At 51.0% G+C, this 23,816-nt stretch overlaps 1 protein-coding gene across 1 annotated transcript in view; it reads left to right on the top strand.

Annotated features, from left to right (window-relative positions):
- The window catches only part of LOC143983852 (arachidonate 12-lipoxygenase, 12R-type-like), a 225,244-nt gene that overhangs the window by 13,822 nt on the left and 187,606 nt on the right, over positions 1-23,816 (top strand). The gene's annotated exons all lie outside the window — the stretch shown is intronic.

Raw genomic sequence — 23,816 nt, 5'->3', positions numbered from 1 at the left:
CTCAGAACACAGGTGAGGTGGATGGAGTTATCTTCCCCACCAAGACATTGGGGCTGATTTACTAAGATGAATGTGCTGCACTGGTTCATACCTTAATTTGTGCGCCAGATAAATTATTAACCGGCACGTGCATAAGCATAACAGATGATGATATGCCGGCACGCGCAATGATAATATCCCATTGATAATAGCGCACGCTTTATCATTAACAGTCCATTCACACAGGAGCAACACGACTTCCAGCGTGACTTTGGGAGGCAACTTGGACACAACTTGAGTGTGAATCACAGCGTGACTTCCAACACGACTTTAAGTCACCCCCCAGGCCAGGCGACTTTAATTTAAAAAAAAAAAACGACATGGGTTCCCCTCCAAGAGCAAACCAGGCCCATCAGGTCTGGCATGGATTATAAGGCGAACCCCTCGCCAAAACAAAAAAAATGGCGTGGGGGTCCATGTAGATGAGGACAAGGGCCTCATCCCCACAAACATGGCTGGTGGTTGTGGGGGTCTACAGGCAGGGGGCTTATTGGAATCTGGAAGCCCCCTTTAACAAGGGGACCCCCAGATCCTGGTCTCCCCCCGGGTAAAATGGTAAGGGGGTACAAAAGTACCCCTACCATTTTACCAAAAAAGTGACAAAAGTGTTCAAAATTACAAGAGACAGTTTTTGCACTCTCCCAATGTTGAGGGCATGTGGCCTGGTATGGTTCAGGAGGAGGGGGGCGCTCTCTCGCCCCCCCTTTTCCTGCGGCCTGCCAGGTTGCGTGTTCGGATAAGGGTCTGGTATGGATTTTGAGGAGGACTCCCATGCCATTTTTTTTTGGCACGGGGTTCCCCTTAACATCCATACCAGACCTGAAGGGCCTAGTATGGAATTTGTGGGGGACCCCCACGCATTTTTCTGAATTTTTTTTTTCTTAATGCTAACATGACCTGTGTGCACATAGCCTTAAAAAAAAACAAACAAAAAAAAAAAAAACACATATGCCGCGTACACACGGGCGGACTGTATGGCGTACTTAGTCCGTCGAAACACATTTCAGCGGACAGTCCGCTCGTGTGTGGGCTTCAGCGGACTTTTTCAGCGTGCAGTCTGGCGTACTAAGCATTTCGGATTTTTCGAAATTCTGTCCGTCGTACTTTGGTTTCAGCGGACAATCCGCTCGTCAGTAGGCTAGTTCGACGGACTAATGGTGCATGCCCAGAAAGGATTTACACGGCGGAAGGGTGCTTTGCTGTGTATTGGACTTCCTATTTCTAGTCCCGTCGTACGTGCTGTACACATCATCGCGCAAGCTTTCGACGGACTGTTTGTGCATCCGTGTGTGGTCAAGTCCGTTCAGTCGAAAGTATGACAGACTGTCCGTTGGATTGTATGACGGACTAAGTACGCCATACAGTCCGCTCGTGTGTACGCGGCAATAGAAGTGAACCAGCGTCAAAAAGTCAAGTTGAGAGGTGTGCCTGTTCAACTTATGCAAATGCATCTATGTGGCTTGACATTTACTAAGATTTTGCCAGCGCAGTGAACCAAAGCACTTGAACGTGCGCAAATGCCGCTTGCGCTTGCACAGTGCATAAATTGACCTTGCGCAGTTCCAAGTGTATTTGCAGGAGCAGCAGGCTTGTTCACAGAAAGTTACTTTTTAATTCTATTTCGGGCAAATTTGTTACTTGGACAGTTATAACTATACTTCCTCACATCACCCACATCACCCCCATAATATTGGCACTTTCACCTTCTTTTAATTCTGAGTTGAATAATGCGTGCGCCAGGTCTATAGCAGTGCACCGATCGCCGCCTCCTGTGCGCCGGCATGTTGATAATAAATGGGGAATTGCGTTGTATTACAGGCGCAAATGCTTTGTGAATACGCAAACGGCCGTTGCGCATGGCGCAAAGCGTTTGTAAATCAGCCCCTTTGTATTCTGATAGCAGGACCAGTGGCAGCTGGTGAAGTTTTAGGATGGGGGGGCAGACCCTGCCCTTCCTTTTTGACCCCTCCCACTTGGTGAAAATGGGCATGGTTTCAGCAAAATAGTGGGCGTGGCTCTAAGGTGGTGTGGTTAGTGTCTGAGATGAATAAGGGAGAGGGAGAGAGGGAGAGGGATGGAGGGACAGCAGGCCCAGATCCTACACAACAATAGAAATATGTGTATTCTAGAAAATGTAACAATCAGCAGATAAAGATATTGCAAACACCTGGTGTTAGCACTTCAATCATCCTGGCACCATGGTTGTTATGGTGTCAGGATGATTGAAGCACATTATTTCTATTATAACATTGTAATATAAAATTAAATCATTCAACTCACCATAATGCAGAATCAGTGGGAGCCCTGAGCGTGTCACTAGCCATGTTGCCTGCCACCAGATGCCATCAGGTGTCCCCAGCGGAATCCATCCTTACATCAGGTGGCCCCAGCGGAGTCCCTCCTTACATGCAGCCTGTGTCCCACCAAATTGCAGCAGCATGTGTCACCATCAAATTGTAGCAGCATGTCTCACCATCAAATTGCAGCAGCATGTGTCACCATCAATTGCGGCAGCATGTGTCACCACCAAGTTGCAGCAGCACGTGTCACCACCAAGTTGCAGCAGCACGTGTCACCACCAAGTTGCAGCAGCACGTGTCACCACCAAGTTGCATTTGTCCCACCAAATTGCAGCAGAATGTGTCACCAAATTGCAGCAGAATGTGTCACCGCCAAATTGCAGCAGAATGCGTTCCACCATGTTGCAGCAGCATGCGTCCCCCCAAGTTGCAGCATCATGCGTCCCCCCAAATTGCAGCATCATGCGTCCCCCCAAGTTGCAGCATCATGCGTCCCACCAAGTGGCAGCAGCATGCGTCCCACCAAGTGGCAGCAGCATGTGTCCCACCAAGTTGCAGCAGCCTCACATCAAACCCCCCCTCCCCCTTTACTTACCTTGCAGTGTATTGTTCTCTCCAGAGGTGTCTCCTGTGGAGAGGTCCGTCCTCTCATACTTCCTGTTTCCTCTCTCCTGGGCGCAGTTGGAAGCCCGTGCTGTAGCCTTCTAGTGGCAAGCACTATACTTAAGCCTGTTCCCACCCCTGTTCTACGTCTATTCTAACTACTCTGTAAAAGGAAAGATGTCTATACTTACCTAGGCTGAGGGTTCTCTGATCCAATCACATAATCGGCTTTTAGCGCTGGCTTTAGAGTAGGAGGGACAGCTGACAATGGCAGCCCCATAGTAAGTCTTTGGGTGATGTCAGCTGTTGTTGGCAATCTCTTCTCTTCACTGTGGCTGGGGGCTGGAGAGATCATGTGACCTGACCGGAGTGTCCTTAGCATAAGTAAGCATAGAAAATAAATGGAATGGTGTTTTGCCACTAGTAACTAATATCCACCATATCTCCCTGCTGCCAAACCTCCATATATTGCTTCTGAGACAATGAACAGTGATTTGCTTTGTTTTTTTATTTTTTATTAGGGGGATATAACTTTTGGGGTTGGGGAAAAGGATATATGGGATGCCCATAGATCGAATTAGTTTGCCATCATATTTAAAAATTAGAACTTCGTTTGAGCCTTGAAGAAATGATGCACATCTATAACATCTACAGTCTCTTCCCTGCATCCCCATGCAGATTATTGCTCCTCTGGGTAATTCCTGTAGACTATTGCTCCCAGCAATCCTTCCCTCCTGCACAAACTTATTCTGTAGCACATTATGTTTCTTGTCATATCCTCTTCTATATGTAAAAGAACCCACTCTGAATAGTCTCTAATGATGACTCTGATTAGTTGCTACTACTAGGCCAGAGATCTGCAGTACCTCTCCCTGGAGGCCTAGTAGTTTAGTAGCATGTGCTGAACGGTGAACTACTGTTCCCAGGTGGTCCAGCCTGAAAATCCTGTGCCCTCGGCCCCTCATCGATTTGACACTATTCCCCATAGTCTCTCCTCTGTCCCAGGACTCCTCATCAATGACCGTGTAAAGATGAGGACTTCATCCATGACCGTGTAAAGATGAGGACTTCATCCATGACCACCATGTAAGGATGAAGTTCCCTCCCAGACTTCCTGGCATGTCTCCACATCCAGATCTCCACTGTGGTATACTCAGCAACCTTTCTCTGCCCCAAGTCCATGATGGAGAACTTAACTGGACCGTACTTTCCGACAGCTTCTCCTGCCCCTCTGCTCCAGGAACTCCTCATCAATGACCATGTAAAATGAGGACTTCACCCATGACCGTGTAAGGGTGAAATTCCCTCACAGTTCTCCCAGGCCTCCTCCCATAATTGATGCACCCCCCCAGATGGGGGTGCCCTCCTGCTAATGTCTAGTACTCCATTCTCCACTTCTGCCGGCCGACAACTCCTCCCAGTGGCCTGTTACCTTAGCTTATATAGGAGGCCTGCCCCTTGCCAATTCCAGCTAGGAATTGGTCAGGGCTCCTCACATGAGCAGCCTTCCACTCCAGTTCTAGGCCCTGCCCCTCTTCCAGAACATTCTTTCCTGGAAGCAGAGATGGTGCCCAAGCACTGAAGCATAGGTGGTCACACCCACTGCTACACTAACCACTCCCTGCCCCCAAGTCAAAACAAAACAGGCCTAGCCTGAAGCATAGGCCTGCCTTAATGTACCTGTACTGACAGTTCCTTACCAAACAATCCTCACTTCAGCACCTACCTATGGTAGGGGATGCTACATAAATACAAAAAAATACATAAATACAAAAAAAAATTGCACTGTCTGTTTAAAAAAAATCAATAAATTCTCACACAAATGTCCCTATTTGATAATTAAATCAACAATGTGCAATGTAAGTTGAATAAAATTGACAACAAATGTCCAATATTAACATCAAAATAAATCAGTCTTTAAACATCAATTAACTCCAAATATCACAAAGTGTCAGTTTGTTATTAAAACATAAGGTGAACTGTAACTCTGATAAAATATCTGATTCATATTAATAAACATATAGTTAAAAATCAATATCCAAAAACACATAATAACACAAAATGTCACAAAGTGTCCATATAGTGTTACAAGCAAATATAAGTGAAGGTACGCTGCTCCCAGTGTACATCGATAATCAAATCGTAAAGTGCATCTGTGTGCCACCAGTACTCATTATAAACATATAGTTACCAGATCATCATGATCTCTATATTATAGGAGATCATGAACAGCATGAGACAGAGAGTCTCCTTCATCCACCCGAATTTCATTACACAGCAGCACTGCACAGAGGCAAATCGTAGGTTCATTGATGGGCATCTCAGTCTCCACGCATCCGCATCAGATCTCACTGTAAATTCTTGGGTGAGCTATCCTTTAGACCAGGGAACTGCAATTAGCGGACCTCCAGCTGTTGCAAAACTACAAGTCCCATCATGCCTCTGCCTTTGGGTGTCACGCTTGTGGCTGTCAGAGTCTTGCTATGCCTCATGGGATTTGTAGTTCTGCAACAGCTGGAGGTCCGCTAATTGCATATCCCTGCTTTAGACTCAGACTAGACAGAGAAAAACCTGGCAAAGTGTTTCTGCTCAGTGTCATCTTTGTGCTCTATAAGTTGAGTGAGGGCATCTTCCATGTACGTCAGGACATGCCTCTGTGCCTACTGCACAGGATCTTCAGGCCACCACTGGTCCTACAATAAAAGGAATGAGCTTGATGGACCCTCCACATTCCAGGGAGGAGAAAACAAATGCGTTGAGTGCCAGATACTCTGGGCCAAACAACAAATACCCCATAGTAAGCCTTTGGGTGACGTCACTGCATAGGTTCTGCAGTTGTTGTCGGCAATCTCTTCTGTTCACTGAGGCTGGGTGCTGGAGAGATCATGTGACCTGACCGGAGTGTCCTCAGCATAGGTGTAGCACTGACCCCCGAAGGAGCGGCTGTTTTTTTCTGGGCTTACCGATTACCTCCTCCAGCTCGTAACTCGTCGTTCTTGTCTAGGGGTTCCCAAGGTAGATGGCCCAGCAACTGCAGAGACCAACACTTAAATTCCTTTTTAGGGTTTTTATTTGCATAAAACAGTTGAACAAAACTCAGTCTCTCAGTTAGGAATAGAGGGTATAAGGATGAAGTATAGCCCGGGTACTTTGTAACTGCTGACCTTAATAAAAGTCTCTCTTTACGTAATCCAGGGAATAGCCACTCGCAAATTAATTCTTTAACTGTTGGATAAATCCTTGTTTGTGGATACTAGCAGCCAAGAAGTGATTTTAGATTAGAAAAGTCTCTGCCACAGACTTGGTTGTAACACTTTAGATGCTCACAGGAACTTAGTTGCAAACGGAGGGGTTGAGGTAGGGACTTTCTTACTGTACCAGTATCTTGCACCCGGTCCGGTGATACCGTAAGAAATGCGGATTCATTTAGTGTCCATAACAGCTCAGCTTCCAGGCTCTTACCGAGCAGCCAGCCTCGTGCATGGCTCTCTTACTGAGAGTCCTCCCCTGGTTGTGTGTAGAGTTGACCAAGACGGCACTGGGACACCTTAGAATCCTCCTTCCAGTTACTGTGCCTTGAACTAACCAGTTCCGAGGGTCGGAAATGGATGGATCCGCACCCCAGGCCATGAGGGCCTCTGGGGCTGGTCAGGAGTACCAGGACCACGGAGTCAGGAACAACTTCTGGACCGGAACCCAGAAACATGTGACTTCAGAACCTTAAGTACCCTCTCCTGGAATACACAACTAAACCAATGCACCCACTGATTGGCTCCGAGAGAGCGATTGGTACCCATAGCGTCCAACCAGACTGCGCTCTATTGCCTCTCACAGGTGCAAACCCCACCTATGACCAGGAAGAACATTAGTACAGCCCAGCCAAACTGAAGCCAAAACACAATTTTACACAATTAACCCCAAGACTCAACTACAGTCTTGGTAAAAAACGAAATTTGCAGACATAGCGCATACTCATCAGGAGTACCGGTGCTACATAGGTAAGCATAGACCATATTCCTTTCACAGAGTAATTGGAATAGGCTTATAATGGGGAGGTGCAGCTTTAAGTATAGCTAAGATTTGACTGGACCTGTCCCGTGGTAAGGGCCCATCCAACCACCAGGGAGCCGACCGAGCCGCCGCAAGGGAACACATACCTGGGACGCCAATACACCGGCGTAGATCGTAAGTGAAAAGGGGCGGCAGTGGCACCTGAATACAATATTATAAACAAAAGAATACACAGCTATAAAAAAAAACAATAGTAGATTGTATAATAAGAGAATATTAAGAATATAAAATGAGGTACATACAGTATTGGATAAATGCCCATGAAAGGCCATGACAACCATAGGAAATCACGTCAGGGAATCAGGGTTACATAGAGCCTGAAGCTAGATTATATACAGATGAAAAAATTAAAACATACACATTACACAGGTACAGGCACAGAAGGAATCTTTAAACTACAAAGAAGGGCATATATAAATTACATATAATGGAACAAGTAGGCATATCTAATCCAGTTGCCAGTTATCGTAGCGAAGGGAATGTATAGAAATATAACTATGCATTCAGAATTAAAGTGGTTGTAAACCCCTTACAACCACTTTAAACTACAGGCAAGCCTATAATTAGGCTTACCTGTAGCTGCACTGGATATCTCCTAAACCTGCATGGTTTAAAAGATATCCCTGTATATGCATGTGCCGACGTCATGCAGCACATGCGCATTTAAGCCAACTGAAGCAATGGCACGTACATGTCGCTGCTTCAGTTGTACTGTGCTGTTCCCGATTGCTCCCACGCATGCGAGGGAATGACATCATCGCAGCTCCAGCCAATCACAGCGCCGGAGCCGTGATACCAGTAAGTAACCTCCGGGATAGATGTCACCGGCCGGAGGGGGAGACGAGAACCAATGTGGGGGCTTCATTTTCAGGTAAGTAATTCATAATTAGATAGTATGCTATGCATACTAGCTCATTATGCCTTTATCTTGCAGGGTGTTTTTTTTCCCAGGAGGGTTTACAATCACTTTAAGGCAAGACCTACGGGAGCCCAGGGTAGAGAGTCTAGGGGACAGATAAATTATTTACAAGAATTGTCTATAAGAGTTCACTTAATTTAAGCCAGGTGGAATAGGTGGAATAGTGGCATTAAGCCTCTCAATCCAGTTGGTCTCCGGCTGCAAGAAGACTCTGTCGCGGTCACCCCCCGGCATCCAGGGCACCACCTCCAGGGCCAAAAACGTAACAGCTCAAGGGGCAAATTTATGGTGAAGGCCTATATGCCGGCCAATGGTGGTAAGTTTACCATTAATTGAGTTGTATAAATGGTCTCTGATTCTCTGCCTGAGTTCCCTAATAGTCTTGTCAACATAGAATGCCCTCCAGTCGCAAAGCATTAAATATACTCCAGTGGTACTGCAATGAGCTGAGGTGTGGGGAGTGAAAATTTCCCCATTGGGAAGTGTCAAGGTAATGCCTGTGAGGATCCAAGGGCATTGGGTACAATGCCCACAATAAAAAGTGCCCCTCGATCTCAAGCACAATGTCACAGCAAAACATTACATTTCTGTGGAGGCTGAGACACAAAAAGAACCAGAATTCTTATCAGATCAGGAAGTAAGCAGACAAGGTAAAGGCTTGGAAGGTTCAACAGAATTATAAAAAGAAGGAAAGATTACTCGAAAGACTGGGGGGGATCTTGTGCCACAGGAGGGTTTTTGTCTTAATGCGGTGAATGCATTACAATAAAAAAATGCAAGCCGTTAGAACCACTTTAATCAGTTATGGCACAAAACTGTTGGTTGCATGTCTTTCCTCTTCCAACCCTTTCACGAGGTGCTGCAACTAGAGCAGTGTTTCTCAACCTGAAGCCCTTACAAAAGTATTTTCAGTCTTGAGGCACCCCAGTCCAGAGCATGATTCAAGTTACTGCATGTCGTGGAATGCACACAAAATTGCGCTCATTCCTGACACGCAGACAAATGTTCTGCTCCAAATTCAACATTGCTGTTGTCTGAAGAAACCGATGGCAATTGGTCGTGAAACGCGTCAGCGGTGGCGTCAGCATGCTACAGCGGGACCGCTGCATGAGTTGAAGCTCTCTGCATACAGTTGGCTTTTGGCTTGGATACTTCCAGATAAAGATTGTGGACATACACAGACATCGAAAAGTGCCTACAGTGTGCGATCTGAAGACAACCTAAATCTCAGTAGTTGTTTTCATTGGGTAGAAGAATTAGTCTGACGGACGGAAGCATAATACAGCGGTTATGGTGAGTAGGGATGAGCTTCGTGTTCAAGTCGAACATACGTTCGACTCGAACATCGGCTGTTTGCCCGTTCGGCGAATTTCCGAACGTTATGGGTCGTTCGCGCCAAATTTGTGTGGTGCTCACGGCCCACAATGCACTGCGCCATCACAGTGCATTGCTGGCTCATGATTGGCCAAGCATGCATTGTGACCCCGCATGCTTGGCCAATCACAGCGCCGGCAGCGAGGAGAGCCATGATTGGCCACAGGCAGGATGCCTGTGGCCAATCATAGCTCAGGCTGTGTAGTACACGCCCCACACTATATAAGTCCGCCAGCGCGACGGCCTTGTGTAGTGTGTTGGCGTCTGTAGGAGTTAGTGGGTGTTCTGTGTACCTTCAACACAGTATACACCGATCGTTATCGGCCGATTTTTCGTTCTTGCTCTTCTGTAGTGGTTGTTGTCTGCATGCACTGACCACAGTATACACCGCTATATCCACCTATATTGCTAGCTATATTTCTCTTTTTTAATAGAGCTTGCAGTCAGTGGTAGGAAATTGTGCGTGCTGTCTGCGTGCCCTGAACCCAGTATACACCGCTATATCCACCTATATAGCTAACTATCTTGCTCATTTTAAATAGAGCTTGCAGTCAGTGGTAGGAGATTGTGCGTGCTGTCTGCATGCTCTGAACCCAGTATACACCGCTATATCCATCTATATAGATAGCTATCTTGCTCATTTTAAATAGAGCTTGCAGTCAGTGGTAGGAGATTGTGTGTGCTGTCTGCGTGCTCTGAACCCAGTATACACCGCTATATCCATCTATATAGCTAGCTATCTTGCTCATTTTAAATAGAGCTTGCAGTCAGTGGTAGGAGATTGTGCGTGCTGTGTGCGTGCTGTCTGCGTGCTCTGAACCCAGTATACACCGCTATATCCATCTATATAGCTAGCTATCTAGCTCGTTTTAAATAGAGCTTGCAGTCAGTGGTAGGAGATTGTGTGTGCTGGCTGCGTGCTCTGACCTGTCCTGTGACTGTGAGAGCTTCCAGAGTGGTGGAGGAGGAGAGGGAGCTGATGGCGTCGGCCAGCCCAGGTCCGGGGCCCTCTTCCCGGCCTGGGCCCTCGGTTCATCCCCCTGGAGTGAAAGACCTCTCCAGGGAGGAGAGATTGTTCCTGCAAACGCAGTTTGAGCTGCTGGATTGGACCCGGGCCCAGCCGGGAGAGGACCCGGGGAGGATGCAGAAGCGCCAGACAAGGGTGAAAGTCCTTATACAGAAAGCCACGTTGGCCTACGTGCTGAAGTCCGAGAGACTGGCGGACCTGCGAAATTGCAGAGACAGCTCAGCCAGTAGCAGAAGAGGGGAATACCGGGAGGCCATTGAGGGCCTGAAACATGAATGCAGGGACCTGTGGTGGTTGCTGGGCGGTCTCTGCGAATGCGGTGTTGGTGAGAGGGGCTTCCTCTCTGAAATAAAAAAAGAACTCATGAGGGCGAGCCAGGAAGGATCCCAGGCAGCCAGGAGGAGAGGCTCTTACCAGAGAGTGTTGCTGGAATCGGAGGAGAAGCTGCGAACCCCGGTGGAGGAAGTAATCTCAATGGGTGAAGAAGACCAGCGCCCCGAGGTGGAGACCAGCCGGGTGAGCGTGGCCCCCAGAGCCGTAAGTGCGGAGGGTCCCCGGATCCCTGTTGTTTCACCTGCTCAGCCAGAGGCTGTGAAGTTGATAGATCCGGGTAGGGAACCCCATGATGCACAGGGAAGCTCCGGGGGAGAGGCAAGTCGGATGGAACAGCATGGAAGGAAGCTAGGGTGGTCCTTGCTAGGGGCCATGCTGTGCGGGCCCCCCCAGTGGCCCTGGTCGAGCCCGCAGCATCTGAGACAGTGCGAGGGGTGCCGGCCGTAAAATGCGGCCCCCGCCGCGGCTGCATGTAGTGAGGGGGAGGTGCCGGCAAGTGCGGACTGTGTTCAGAAAAAACACCTTGGACAAACATCCTCTGCAGACACCAGGGAGGGTGGGGGCGGGAGGTGGATGTGTCACTTCCTGTTTCCGGAGGTGTGGCCGGAAGTGACCTCCGTGAACCGGAGGTGCCACTGGCAGTGACCCCGGAGGTTGTGAAAGAATGTACTGAGGAGGTGGGGATACCCCGGGCCTCGGTGACCAAGTCTCCTGCTCCTCTGGGTCAGATAGGGGCTTTGGGGGTCTCCGGGGCTCCTCTGGTGGCTACTGCCTTGGGTACCCCGGAATCCTCCAGTGGAGCTTTACCGGGTGGACAGACAAGTTGGGGGGAGTCCCCTATGGGGGAACTAAGGGGAGAATGCCCGGCCTTGAACTTCATCAGGGAACTGGAGGGGTCCCAGCGGCAGGAGCAGGATATGGCACGGGGAATGGAAGTGGCTTCCTCTCAGGCCCCCGCCGCTGTGGGGGGTGTGGCTATGTCTCCATCTGCGGAGGTGTTTGGGAGCAAGGCACCTGTTGGGGGAGGGATAGAGGGTGGGAGTGGGGGGATGTGTGCTGCTCCGTCAGAGCCCATGGGCTCATCTCAGCGGGGGTCTGACCCTTCCCCCACAGTCCCGAATCCCATCTTGGGCACGCAGGAAGAGGCAAACCTCTTAGGTGCCCTGAAAGCTGGGCGCTCATTTGCCCAGGTGGCAGGTTCCTCTGTTCCTCTGGGCCCCCTGTATGGCCAGTTTGGTGCCCAGAACTTCAGGGCCCCCCCTGAGGAACAGCTCCAGGGGGCACAGGCTTGGTCAAGGGGTACGGGGGGTCCGGAGAGGCGCAGGCGGAATGTGGTGCAGCTCAGGTGGGAGGGGACGGCCGCGTGTCCCAGTAGGGGTCAAGTAATTGACTACCTGCTGGGATTACGCTTCAAGGTTTCTAAATTGTTCGCGGTCATACATCCTGCGAACAGCAAGGAGTTCGATGTGAGCTTCGTCTCCGTGGTCTCTATGGAACTTTTCCTGACCCTGTACGAGATCGTCAGGAAGTCAGATCCGTGGAAAAGTTTCCGTGTAGTACCTCTTTCAAGGCAGGAGGAGATAAAGAACATGACCGTCTTGGTTAGAAACGAGTCCCTTCCTCCTGAGGACATCGCAACCTGGCTGGCGCGGTATGGGCAGATCCAGACAGGGTTGAGGAAGAATTTGTACGAGCGCGGGGTCTGGACAGGTGCTTGGTTGGTCAGGATCCGGCTCAAGCGCCACAACAACACCGTGGCGCATGTACCCGGGAGTGCGTTTATAGGGAGAGACCGGATCCTGGTCTTCTACCCTGGCCAGCCCCGTCGCTGTTTCAAATGTGGCAGTCCCACGCACCTTAGCGCGGACTGCACTATGCCTCGCTGCGTGAGGTGTAATGGTTTCGGCCATTCACCTGAGGGTTGCAGACTCATAGTCTGCAACCTCTGTGGGGAAATGGGGCATCCCTTCAGCCGCTGCCCCAAAGCTTTTAGGGGGTGCCAGGCTGAGGAGAGTGCTCCAGGCCCGGAGGGTGGGCGGGTCCCTAGACAAAGTGGGGGCCCCAATCCTTCTGGGTCACAGAATGAGGACGCCCCCCTCCCTCAAAGGGTCAGACCCCCCAGGCATGAGCAGGGGGCAGGTACTGCAGGGGTGGGTATGTCAGCAGGTTCCCCGGCCCCGTCCGGTTCTGTGCCCGATGGGGCGACGGTAGGAAATCCAGCAGAGGTTCAGGCTAAACCAAAAAAGCCCTCTGTTAAGAAGCATCCTCCCCCCCCTCCCCCAGTTCCCACCCCTTCCCCTCCCCCTCCCCTTGTTTCCCCTCTCCCTGCCTCCCCTTCCTGTCCCCCGCCACCTTCCCTTTCCCCCCCTTCTTCTCCTTCCCCGTCCGTCTCTCCCCCCCCCAGATGTACCATGTCTGCCTCCGGGGACGGCGGCCCTTCTCATGCCTCCTCCCGCCTCCACGGAGGTGGTGGGTGGTCGGCGGGTTGACCTGGAGGGTGGTATCCCAATGGACACCTCTGAGGTGGGTAAGGGGGTGAATAAGCACCCCAAGGAGGTGTCTAGTGGGAGGTCGGACGGCGAGAGTGGGAGAGAGCCCCCCAAGTCGGGCTGGGTTAAGAAAAAAACAAAAAAACGGAAGAGGAAGGGCCTGGGGAAGGAGGGTGGCGAGGACCCTCAGCCCAGAACCAGTCTGGGGGTGGGTGGGGGACCCTCGCTCGCCCTCTGGAACCGTTTTGGGGTCCTATCCTCCGATTCCGAGGAGGATTAACTTAGGTTTGTAATATAGAGAGGAACGTAAACTTTAATCACTAAGAATGACGGTACCCGCTCCAATACGCCTTGCGACGATTAATGTTGCAAGTGTGCGTTCTGTGGCGGCTAGGTTTTCAGCCTTTGATTTTCTCGGCCGCGTTGAAGCCGACATTTTGTTTTTGCAAGAGACCTGGCTGGCATCTGTGGCAGAGATGCACCTAGCAAAGAGGGAGTGGAGACATGGGCCCTCCCTCTGGTCTCTTGCGGCTGAGCCCTGCAGTGGTGCTGCGGTCCTTTTTAAGACCGGTTCGGTGGCTTGTCGACGAGTGATTGAATTAGAAATCGGTAGGTGTTTGATTGTGGATGCAGTCGTGAGAGGGGAATTTCTCCGCCTCATAAATTTCTATGGTCCCCAGTCAAGGAGAGGGAGGAAGGACCTTCTTGCGCTGCTGAAACCATACCTGTTTACATCCCAGCAGGTGATCTTTGGTGGTGACTTTAACCTAGTCACCAGGTCAAAGGACCGGGCAGGCACCTCAGGCCCTCTGGGATATGATAGTATCTTTTTGAATCGCATAGTGAGGGAGGCCGGGTTGGTGGATGTGAACGTATACCACTTCCCCAACCTCACTGGTTTCACATACTCCAGAGGTAGTAGTAAGAGTAGACTTGATAGGTTTTTTTTGTAGGGGGACTCGTCCTTTGCGGCTCCTGTGCTGCAGTTTTCCGATCACTGTATGGTGTCGGTCACTCTGAATGTGGCGGACACACCTCAGAAGGGTAGGGGCCTGTGGCGACTAAATGGGTCGCTACTTGAGGACCCTGAAGTCAGGTCGACCTATGAAGACTTCTTTATGGAGCAAGCTTCGCTCCTTGAGAGTGGCTGCTCTCACCAGGAATGGTGGGAAGTAGTGAAGAAGAGGTCGGAGGGCTTCTTCCGTGAAGTCTCTGGTCGTCGGGCAGCTTCCCGGTACCAGGCCTACCAGAAGTTGCGCAGGCGGCTCGACCGCTTGGTTTCTGATGGTGGCCCTCAGGACCAGATTTCAGGTCTGAAGCTTCAGATGAAGGAGTGTCAGTATGACCGTCTCGCCTCCCTGGTTCTTGAGAGGGATTACGGGAAGTTCACCAACCCGGACCCCTACAAGAGCTGTGGTGACGCGGTGAGTGGGAAGGTCATACACGGACTGAGGGATCCCTCGGGTTCTTTGGCGAGGTCCAGGCCAGGAATCCTGGGGATCGTCAGAGCCCATTTTTCGGACCTCCTGAAGAAGAAGCCTTTGGACCTGGGAAAAGCCAAGAAATTTCTTGATGAGACTCCACTTGAGGTGGGGTCTGACCCCCTTGGCTCTTTGACAGAGGAGATCTCTGTGGCTGAAGTTGAACAGGCCATAGACTCTTTGTCTCTAAAGAAGTCGCCGGGACCCGATGGGTTCACGGCGGAGTTCTACAGGACATTTAAGGGCCTCTTGGCTCCTTGTCTGAGGGAGATGTTCAGTGAGTGTTTGGCGTCTGGCCTGCTTCCTCCCTCGATGAGAAGGTCGGCCTTGATCCTTCTGTCAAAGGGGAAAGATCCGTCCCTGGTGGAGAATTGGCGCCCTATCGCCCTTCTCTCCACGGATAGAAAGATCCTGGCGAAGATACTGTTTGTGCGTATGTCTGCAGTCGTGGGCAAGCTACTGTCTGTTTTCCAGCACTGCACGGTTCCTGGCCGCAGCACCTTTAGTGCTGTCCTCAACGTCCGGGAGGCTGTGGAAAGGTGCAGGGCAACGGGTGACGGGCGGTATCTGTTGGCATTAGACCAGGCGAAAGCTTTTGACCGGGTGAACCATGAGTATCTCTGGCTTCTCTTGGGGAGATACGGTCTGCCTGATCAATTCATCGATTGGCTCAGAGTTTTGTACAGGGGGGCTGAAAGCTTCCCTCTTGTCAATGGTTGGGTGGGTCCTACCTTTCCGGTGGACTCTGGTGTTAGGCAGGGCTGCCCGCTGAGTCCCCTGCTCTACGTCTTTGCGGTTGACCCCTTCGTAAGGAGGCTAGACTGCGGACGCCTGAGGGGGGTCCAGGCGGAGCCCTGCAGTGGCACGGATAAGGCAGTAAGGGTGGTGGCCTATGCGGACGACGTCTCGGTAGTAGTGGCTAGCCGAAAGGAGGCCCAGTTTGTGGAAACACAGATTGGAGATTATTCCGAGGCGTCTGGTTCGGTGGTCAACTGGACTAAGAGTGAAGTTCTCTGGTTGGGGAGGGAGGGTGAGCAGTTTGCCCTCCCGGACGTGTTCCCCACGCCCCGGCCAGAAATTAGAATTCTGGGCATCCTTTTTGGCCAGGGTGAGTATCCCAAACTAAATTGGGAGCGCAGGCTGGTGAGTGCCACCCAAAAGGTTAATGCCTGGAAAGGCTGGTAGCTGTCACTGAGGGAAAGGGTGAGTCTGGTCAAAACCTATTTGCTTCCCGAATTCCTCTTTGTCAGCTACGTTTGTCTTCTGCCAAGATCGCTCTATGCGCGGATCTGCGGTCTGTTCTTTCTGCTTTTGTGGGGAAACAGGTTGAATCTGATAAAGAGGGAGGTCACGTACCGACAGAGGAGGCAAGGTGGGTTGGACATGATTAATCCCACGGTTTTCTTTACCGTGGTGTTTCTTAAGTTCAACCTACAATCCATTTTTCAGGACGAACCCTCCCTGTGGGAACGCTTATGTAAGAACTGGTTTCTGGTTTTCCTGAGTGGGTGGGAGGGGGGCGGTCGCCCCGGTGGTCTACGGAGATTCCATGGGTACCTCCCCACCTATGTTCCAACTGCCCTAAGGGTACTGAGGCGGTGGAGGATAACGGCCCTGGAGGTGGGCTCGTTGGGTCGGCGCGAGCTGTACCAGCGGGTCATGACCTCAGACTTTTTGAGACCACTAGCCTTAAGGGATTGTCCGGACAGGGTTCTCAGGGAGGGATTAGCCCTTCTGAATTCTAAGAGAATTCCGGCCAAGTTCTGGGATCTTGCATGGAGGGCGTTCCATGGACGGCTCTATGTGAGGTCAAACTTAAAGTACCGGAGTCTTGAGGACAGGGGCTGTCCTCGTCCCGAGTGTGGAGGGGCACTGGAGACCATGGACCACTTTTTGGTTGAGTGCCCTTTCAACTTGGAGGTTCTGGGGGAGGTTGGGGATGCCATCGGCTATCCCCGTCTCCGGGCCCTTACCTATTCTGAGAGGGTGTACGGCGACTTCAGGGTCCGGAGGGGTCATGAGTTATCGTCACTGTTTTTAGTTAGTACAGTTTGCCTTTATTACAGCTGGCACGCGCGGTGCTTAGTGTCCACTAGGGGCAAGTTCCTGCCCGTGCATGAGGTGGCGGGTGATATCTTTCGGGAATTGGTGAAGGTGAGGTATCTTGAGGGAGAAAGAACGGGCAGGGAAAGGTGTGCCAGATTGTGGAGAGGCTTTCCTTTCCGGCCACTTTGATGATCCTCCCCCTTCTTTTTCCCTAGGTGGTGGGTCTGTCTGTCCTTTCCCTCACGTTTAGTTTTTTGGGCAATCTAATTTTAAAAGCATGGTAGGCACTGATGGTTTCGTTACGTTCCTGTCTATAAAAGGTGTGTAGTGTATATAGATAGGTTGTTATTGTAGATAAACTGTTTTAATCCAAGTGACTTTTCTTTTAAGCTGGTGAAGAAAGCATGTTTTTCTTTTCTATTTTATTAAAGTGGTAGTATGGTCATTTTTTTTTAACTTTTACCTACAGGAAAGCCTATAATAAGGCTTACCTGTAGGTAAAAAAAATATCTCCTAAACCTGTACGGTTTAGGAGATATTCCCCTCGGTATGCGCCGCTGACTGCAGCGGCGCATGCGCACAAGGGGGTTCTCTCCGTGAAAATCCGGCAGCGCTCGTGCGGCCGGACTGAAATCTCCCGCGCGCCTGCGCGGGAGTGACGATATCGCGGCTCCGGCCACTCACAGCGCCGGAGCCGCGATACCCGGAAGAGACGCCGAGGGAGCATGTCGGCTCCCTCGGCGTGGATCGGGCCAGATGTCGGGGCCTCGTTCTAAGGTAAGTATTTCATAATGAGCTAGTATGCGGTGCATACTAGCTCATTATGCCTTTTGCTTTGCAGGTTTAAAAAAAAAAAAAAAAAACATTGCGGGTTTACTACCGCTTTAAGTCTGTTTAAGTTGGTTTTCCTTTCTTCTTTTCAAGAATGAGTATTTATGTCTTTGTTTTGTAAATACAACTGGCAGCAGTTTTTTTAAAATAAAAACCTCCATCTATATAGCTAGCTATCTTGCTCGTTATAAATAGAGCTTGCAGTCAGTGGTAGGAGATTCTGCGTGCTCTGAACCCAGTATACACCGCTATATCCATCTATATAGCTAGCTATCTAGCTCGTTTTAAATAGAGCTTGCAGTCAGTGGTAGGAGATTGTGCGTGCTCTGAACCCAGTATACACCGCTTTATCCATCTATATAGCTAGCTATCTTGCTCGTTATAAATAGAGCTTGCAGTCAGTGGTAGGAGATTGTGCGTGCTGTCTGCGTGCTCTGAACCCAGCACACACCTGGAGAGGCTCAGCCAGCAGCAAGCGTGGTGAATATAGGGAGAACATAGATGGCCTGAAGCATGAATGCAGGGACCTCTGGCGGCTGCTGGGCGGTCTCTGCGAACGTGGAAAGGGTGAGAGAAGGTTTTTGACAGAGGTGAAGAAAGAACTTCTAAAGGCCAGCCAGGAAGGAACCCAGGCGGTGAGACGAGGAAGTACCCCCCTGAAGTCCCCCCTGAAACTCTCACCTGATGCAACAGTGCCACAGACCCCAGTGGAAGCAGCATTTTCCGGTGACAACCAATCCATGGCCTGTCAGGAAAGTATGACCCCCGGAGCTGTCAGTGCGGAGGGTCCCGGATTCCTGTGTTAACACCTGCTATGCCTATGGCCGCAGTCCAGGAGGATCCGGGTAGGGTACCCGATGAAGCACGTAAAAGCTCCGGTGGAATTGCAAGTCACAGTCAGCGGAACAAAAAACTGATGGTGGTCCTCACCAGAGAGCCGTCGGAGGGGCCAGTGAAGGCCAATGGTCAGAGGTCCCCAGCGGATAGTGCAGTCCGACCCCCTCCGGGGCCCCCCTGGTGACCTTGATGACTCCCGCCAGACCCATAGCGGTGCGAGGAAAACCGGCCATAATGGCGGCCCCCGCCGCGGCCGCATGGAGAGAGGGGGAGGTGCTGATGGGAACAGATACATGTGCGGTCTTGGATAGACAATGTGGACAAGCATCTTCTGCTGACACTGGGAGGAGTGGTGGGATGGGGGCGGGTGCGTCACTTCCTGTTCCGGGTGACGAGACAGGAAGTGACCTCTTCGACTTCCGGGAACCAGAAGTGATGTCAGCAGTGACCCCGGAAGTCCCGGGAGGGCCTAAAACGGAGGTGGGGACACCGGAGATTCAGCTAGGGGGGCCGTTGGTGTCGCTCGTTGGGGGAGGGGAGGCGGTGGTGTCGGAGACCTCCCTGGAGATAACAGCTTTAGCGTCCTCTGGGGGTTTTCTTCCAGCAGGACAAGTATGCTGGGGTAAAATGGAAAAAATTATTCCGCGCTAGGGAAAAACAAACTCAAATATACTAAATGTGAAACAGGCTGCAGCAATAGATGTGATACAACACCAAACAAGTATACAGAAACAAAAAACTGCGCCAACCCTACAATAAAGAATGTCAAAAAGTAATAACAAAATAAATAGGAATTAACCTTAAATAATTATGACAATGGAAAAACAGCTTAAGTGCATAAAAAACACAGCAATGTGTAAAGTAAAAAACATAAATAAAAGTCCATTCAAAGGAAGTTCCTATGTGGATCCAAATAAGCGTTTGTGACACCGCGGTGATTAGAAACGATCCAAAAGCTCAAAAAAGTGCCCGTCACCTTACAATGAATGTGCTTACCAGAGAATAAGCAATTTGGGCATGTGTGTATAATCGATGAGTCCCATCAAAAGATATCCTCCTTTTTGGTGAGTCAAATCTCCATCTCCCAATAATGCCCTCCAGGTATTAATATGCTTCGTGGAGCTCAGTAATTCCCGAAAAAGAAAGGGGCTAACATGGCATGATATCGTTTAAACAATTTATTAAAGAAAAAAAGTAGCACACTTACATGTGGATGAGTAAAATACAGCTTTGTATAAACAGTAAAAAAACCGGCCGGTAAAACAAGAGCCCGTCCTCCTCTCGAACAGCGTGGTGACGCCACCACGCTGTTCGAGAGGAGGACGGGCTCTTGTTTTACCGGCCGGTTTTTTCTTTAATAAATTGTTTAAACGATATCATGCCATGTTAGCCCCTTTCTTTTTCGGGAATTACTGAGCTCCACGAAGCATATTAATACCTGGAGGGCATTATTGGGAGATGGAGATTTGACTCACCAAAAAGGAGGATATCTTTTGATGGGACTCATCGATTATACACACATGCCCAAATTGCTTATTCTCTGGTAAGCACATTCATTGTAAGGTGACGGGCACTTTTTTGAGCTTTTGGATCGTTTCTAATCACCGCGGTGTCACAAACGCTTATTTGGATCCACATAGGAACTTCCTTTGAATGGACTTTTATTTATGTTTTTTACTTTACACATTGCTGTGTTTTTTATGCACTTAAGCTGTTTTTCCATTGTCATAATTATTTAAGGTTAATTCCTATTTATTTTGTTATTACTTTTTGACATTCTTTATTGTAGGGTTGGCGCAGTTTTTTGTTTCTGTAAGTATGCTGGGGTGAGTCCCCGATGGGGGATTTGGGGAGCGAGTGCTCGGCCCTGGATTTCATATGGGGTTTGTAGGGGTCACAGGAGCGGGGTCCTGAAGAAATGGAGGTGGCTCCCCCCCAGGATCATATAGCTGTAGGGGGTACTGCTCCTTCCCCCGCGGTAAGGAGTGAGATGCCGGTTGGTGGGGATGCCGTGGGTAGTGGTACTGAGCCAGGGAGTCCGGTCCGTCAGGGGTCTGGCCCTTCCCCCACAGACCCAGTTTTCATCTTGGGCACACAGGAGGAGGCAAACCTCTTAGGTGCCCTGAAGGCTGGGCGCTCGTTTGCACAGGTGGCAGGTTCCTCTGTCCCCCTGGGTCCCCTGTACGGCCAGTTTGGCGCCCAGAATTTCCGGGCTCCCCCTGGGGATCAGCCCCAGGGTGCGCAGGCCTGGACGAGGGGTACGGGGGGCCCTGAGAGGCGCAGACGGAATGTGGTGCAGCTCAGGTGGGAAGGGACGTCTGCATGTCCCAGCAGGGGTCAGGTCATCGACTATCTGCTGGGGCTGCGCTTTAAAGTTTCGGACTTATTTGCAGTCATATATCCCACAAACTCGAAGGAGTTTGATGTAAGTTTTGTCTCCTTGATCTCCATGGAGCTTTTCCTGACACTGTACGAGCTCGTCAGGAAGTCAGATCCATGGAAAAGTTTCCGGGTGATACCTCTTTCGAGGCAGGAGGAGGTAAAGAATGTGACTGTACTGGTCAGGAATGAGTCCCTCCCACCTGAGGACATCGCGACCTGGCTGGCATGGTACGGGCAGCTCCAGACAGGGCTGAGGAAAAGTTTGGATAAGCGCGGGGTCTGGACAGGTGCGTGGTTGGTCAGGATCCGGCTCAAGCGCCACAACAATACCGTGGCGCATGTACCTGGCAGCGCCTTCATAGGTAGAGACCGGATCCTGGCCTTCTACCCTGGACAGCCCCGTCACTGTTTCAAATGCGGCAGTCCTGCGCACCTCAGCGCGGACTGCACAATGCCCCGCTGTGTGAGGTGTAATGGCTTCGGCCACTCACCTGAGGGTTGCAGGCTTATTGTCTGCAACCTCTGTGGGGAAATGGGACACCCCTTTAGTCGATGCCCCAAGGTGTTCAGGGGGTACCAGGCTGAGGGGGGTGCCCCAGGCCCGGAGGGTGAGGGGGTCCCTAGACGAAGTGGGGATACCAACCCCTCAGGGTCACAGAGGGAGGGTTCCCCCCTCCCTCAAAGGGTCAGACCCCCCAGGCGCGGATCAGGGACAGGAACTGGCGTAGTGAGGGAACCGGCGAGTTCTCCGGCCCCGTCTGACCCTGTGTCAGATGGGGCAACAGCAACAAAAACACCTGGGAAGCCGGCCAAGGCGAAAAAGCCCTTGCCCAAAAATCACCCTCCCCTCCCCCTGTTTCCCCCCCGTCCTCCTCCCTTTCCCCTGCCCCCCCCTTCCCCTCTCCCCCCCTGGTCTCCCCCCTCCCAGCTTCCCCTTCTTCTCCTTTGCCCCCTTCCCCCCCTCCCTTCAGTAATTAAATCTGCGGGTAAACCGCACCCACCCCTGGATCAGGCGGCTATACTAATGCCCCCTCCGGCCTCTTCGGTGGTCGTGAGTGGTCGGCAGGCTGGTGCAGGAGGGGTGACCCCGATGGACATCTCAGGGGCCGGTAAGGGGGTTAATAAGAGAATTAAGGAGATCTCCAGTGGGAGGTCCAATGAAGAGAGTGGGAGGGAACCTCCCAAAGTGGAATGGGAGAAGAAAACCAAAAAGAAGAGGAAGAGGAAGGTTTCGGGGAAGGAGGGTGGGGAGGACCCACAGCCCAGTACGAGTTCAGGGGCAGGGGGGGGGGCTCCTCACTGGCCCTATGGAACAGATACGGGATCCTTTCCTCCTCGGACTCCGAGGAGGATTGATTCTTTTAGAAATGTAAAATAGAGAGGAACGTAAAATTCAATCACTAAGGATGGCGGTACCTGCTCCAATACGCCTTGCGACTATTAATGTCGCAAGTGTGCGTTCTGCGGCGGCTAGATTTTCAGCCTTTGATTTTCTCGGCCGGGTTGAAGCCGACATTTTGTTTTTGCAAGAGACCTGGCTGGCATCTGTGGCAGAGATGCACCTAGCAAAGAGGGAGTGGAGACATGGGCCCTCCCTCTGGTCTCTTGCGGCTGAGCCCTGCAGTGGTGTTGCGGTCCTTTTTAAGACTGGTTCGGTGGCTTGTCGACGAGTGATTGAATTAGAAATCGGTAGGTATTTGATTGTGGACGCAGTCGTGAGAGGGGAATCCCTCCGCCTTATCAATTTTTATGGACCTCAGTCCCAGAGGGGGAGGAAGGACCTTCTTGCGCTGCTGAAACCATACCTGTTTACATCCCAGCAGGTGGTCTTTGGTGGTGACTTTAACATGGTCACCAGGTCAAAGGACCGGGCAGGCACCTCAGGCCCTCTGGGATATGATAGTATCTTTTTGTATAGAATAGTGAGGGAAGCTGGGTTGGTGGATGTGCACGTTCGCCACTTCCCCAACCTCACTGGTTTCACATATTCCAGAGGTAGTTGTAGGAGTAGGCTAGATAGGTTTTTTTTTTTTTTTAAGGGGGACTCGTCCTTTGCAGCTCCTGCGCTGCATGCGGTTGAGTTCTCTGATCACCGTATGGTGTCGGTCACTCTGAATGTGGCGGACACCCCTCAGAAAGGAAGGGGCCTGTGGCGACTAAACGGGTCGCTACTTGAGGACCCTGAAATCAGATCGGCCTATGAGGACTTCTTTTTAGAACAAGCCTCGCTCCTTGAGAGCGGCTGCTCCCGCCAGGAATGGTGGGAAGTGATGAAGAAGAAGTCGGAGGGCTTCTTCCGGGAAGTCTCGGGCCGTCGGGCAGCATCCCGTTATCAGGCCTACCAGAAGTTGCGCAGGCAGCTAGATCGCTTGGTTTCTGATGGTGGCCCTCAGGACCAGGTCTCGGATCTGAAGCTCCAGATGAGGGAGTGTCAGTATGACCGTCTCGCCTCCCTGGTGCTGGAGAGAGATTACGGGAAGTTCACCAACCCGGATCCCTACAAAAGCTGTGGGGACGCGGTGAGTGGGAAGGTCATACATGGACTGAGAGATCCCTCGGGTTCCCTGGTAAGGTCCAAGCCAGGCATCCTGGGGATCATCAGAGCCCATTTTTCAGACATCCTTCGGAAGAAGCCGTTGGATCTGAGGAGAGCCAAGGAATTTCTTGACGGGACTCCACTTGAGGTGGGGTCTGACCCCCTAGACTCCTTGGTGGATGAGATCTCAGTGGCCGAAATTGAGCAGGCTATTGACTCGTTGTCTCTAAAGAAGTCGCCGGGGCCTGATGGGTTCACGGCAGAATTTTATAAAGCCTTTAAGAGCCTTTTGGCTCCTCGTCTGAGGGAGGTGTTCAGTGAGTGTTTGGCATCTGGCCTGCTCCCTCCCTTGATGAGAAGGTCAGCCTTGATCCTTCTGTCCAAGGGGAAGGATCCGTCTGTGGTTGAGAATTGGCGTCCTATCGCCCTTCTCTCCACGGATAGAAAGATTCTGGCAAAGATTTTGTTTATGCGTATGTCTGCTGTGGCAGGCAAGCTGCTGTCTGCCTCCCAGCACTGCACCGTTCCCCCACCGTAGCACCTTTAGT

The sequence above is a fragment of the Lithobates pipiens genome, unplaced genomic scaffold, assembly GCF_037356315.1.
Source record: "Lithobates pipiens isolate NorthernLeopardFrog02 unplaced genomic scaffold, aLitPip1_a1.2 Scaffold_16, whole genome shotgun sequence".
NCBI classification, from domain to species: domain Eukaryota; kingdom Metazoa; phylum Chordata; class Amphibia; order Anura; family Ranidae; genus Lithobates; species Lithobates pipiens.
Note: the sequence above shows the minus strand (reverse complement) of the source record. Positions and strands in the feature narration are given on the sequence as shown.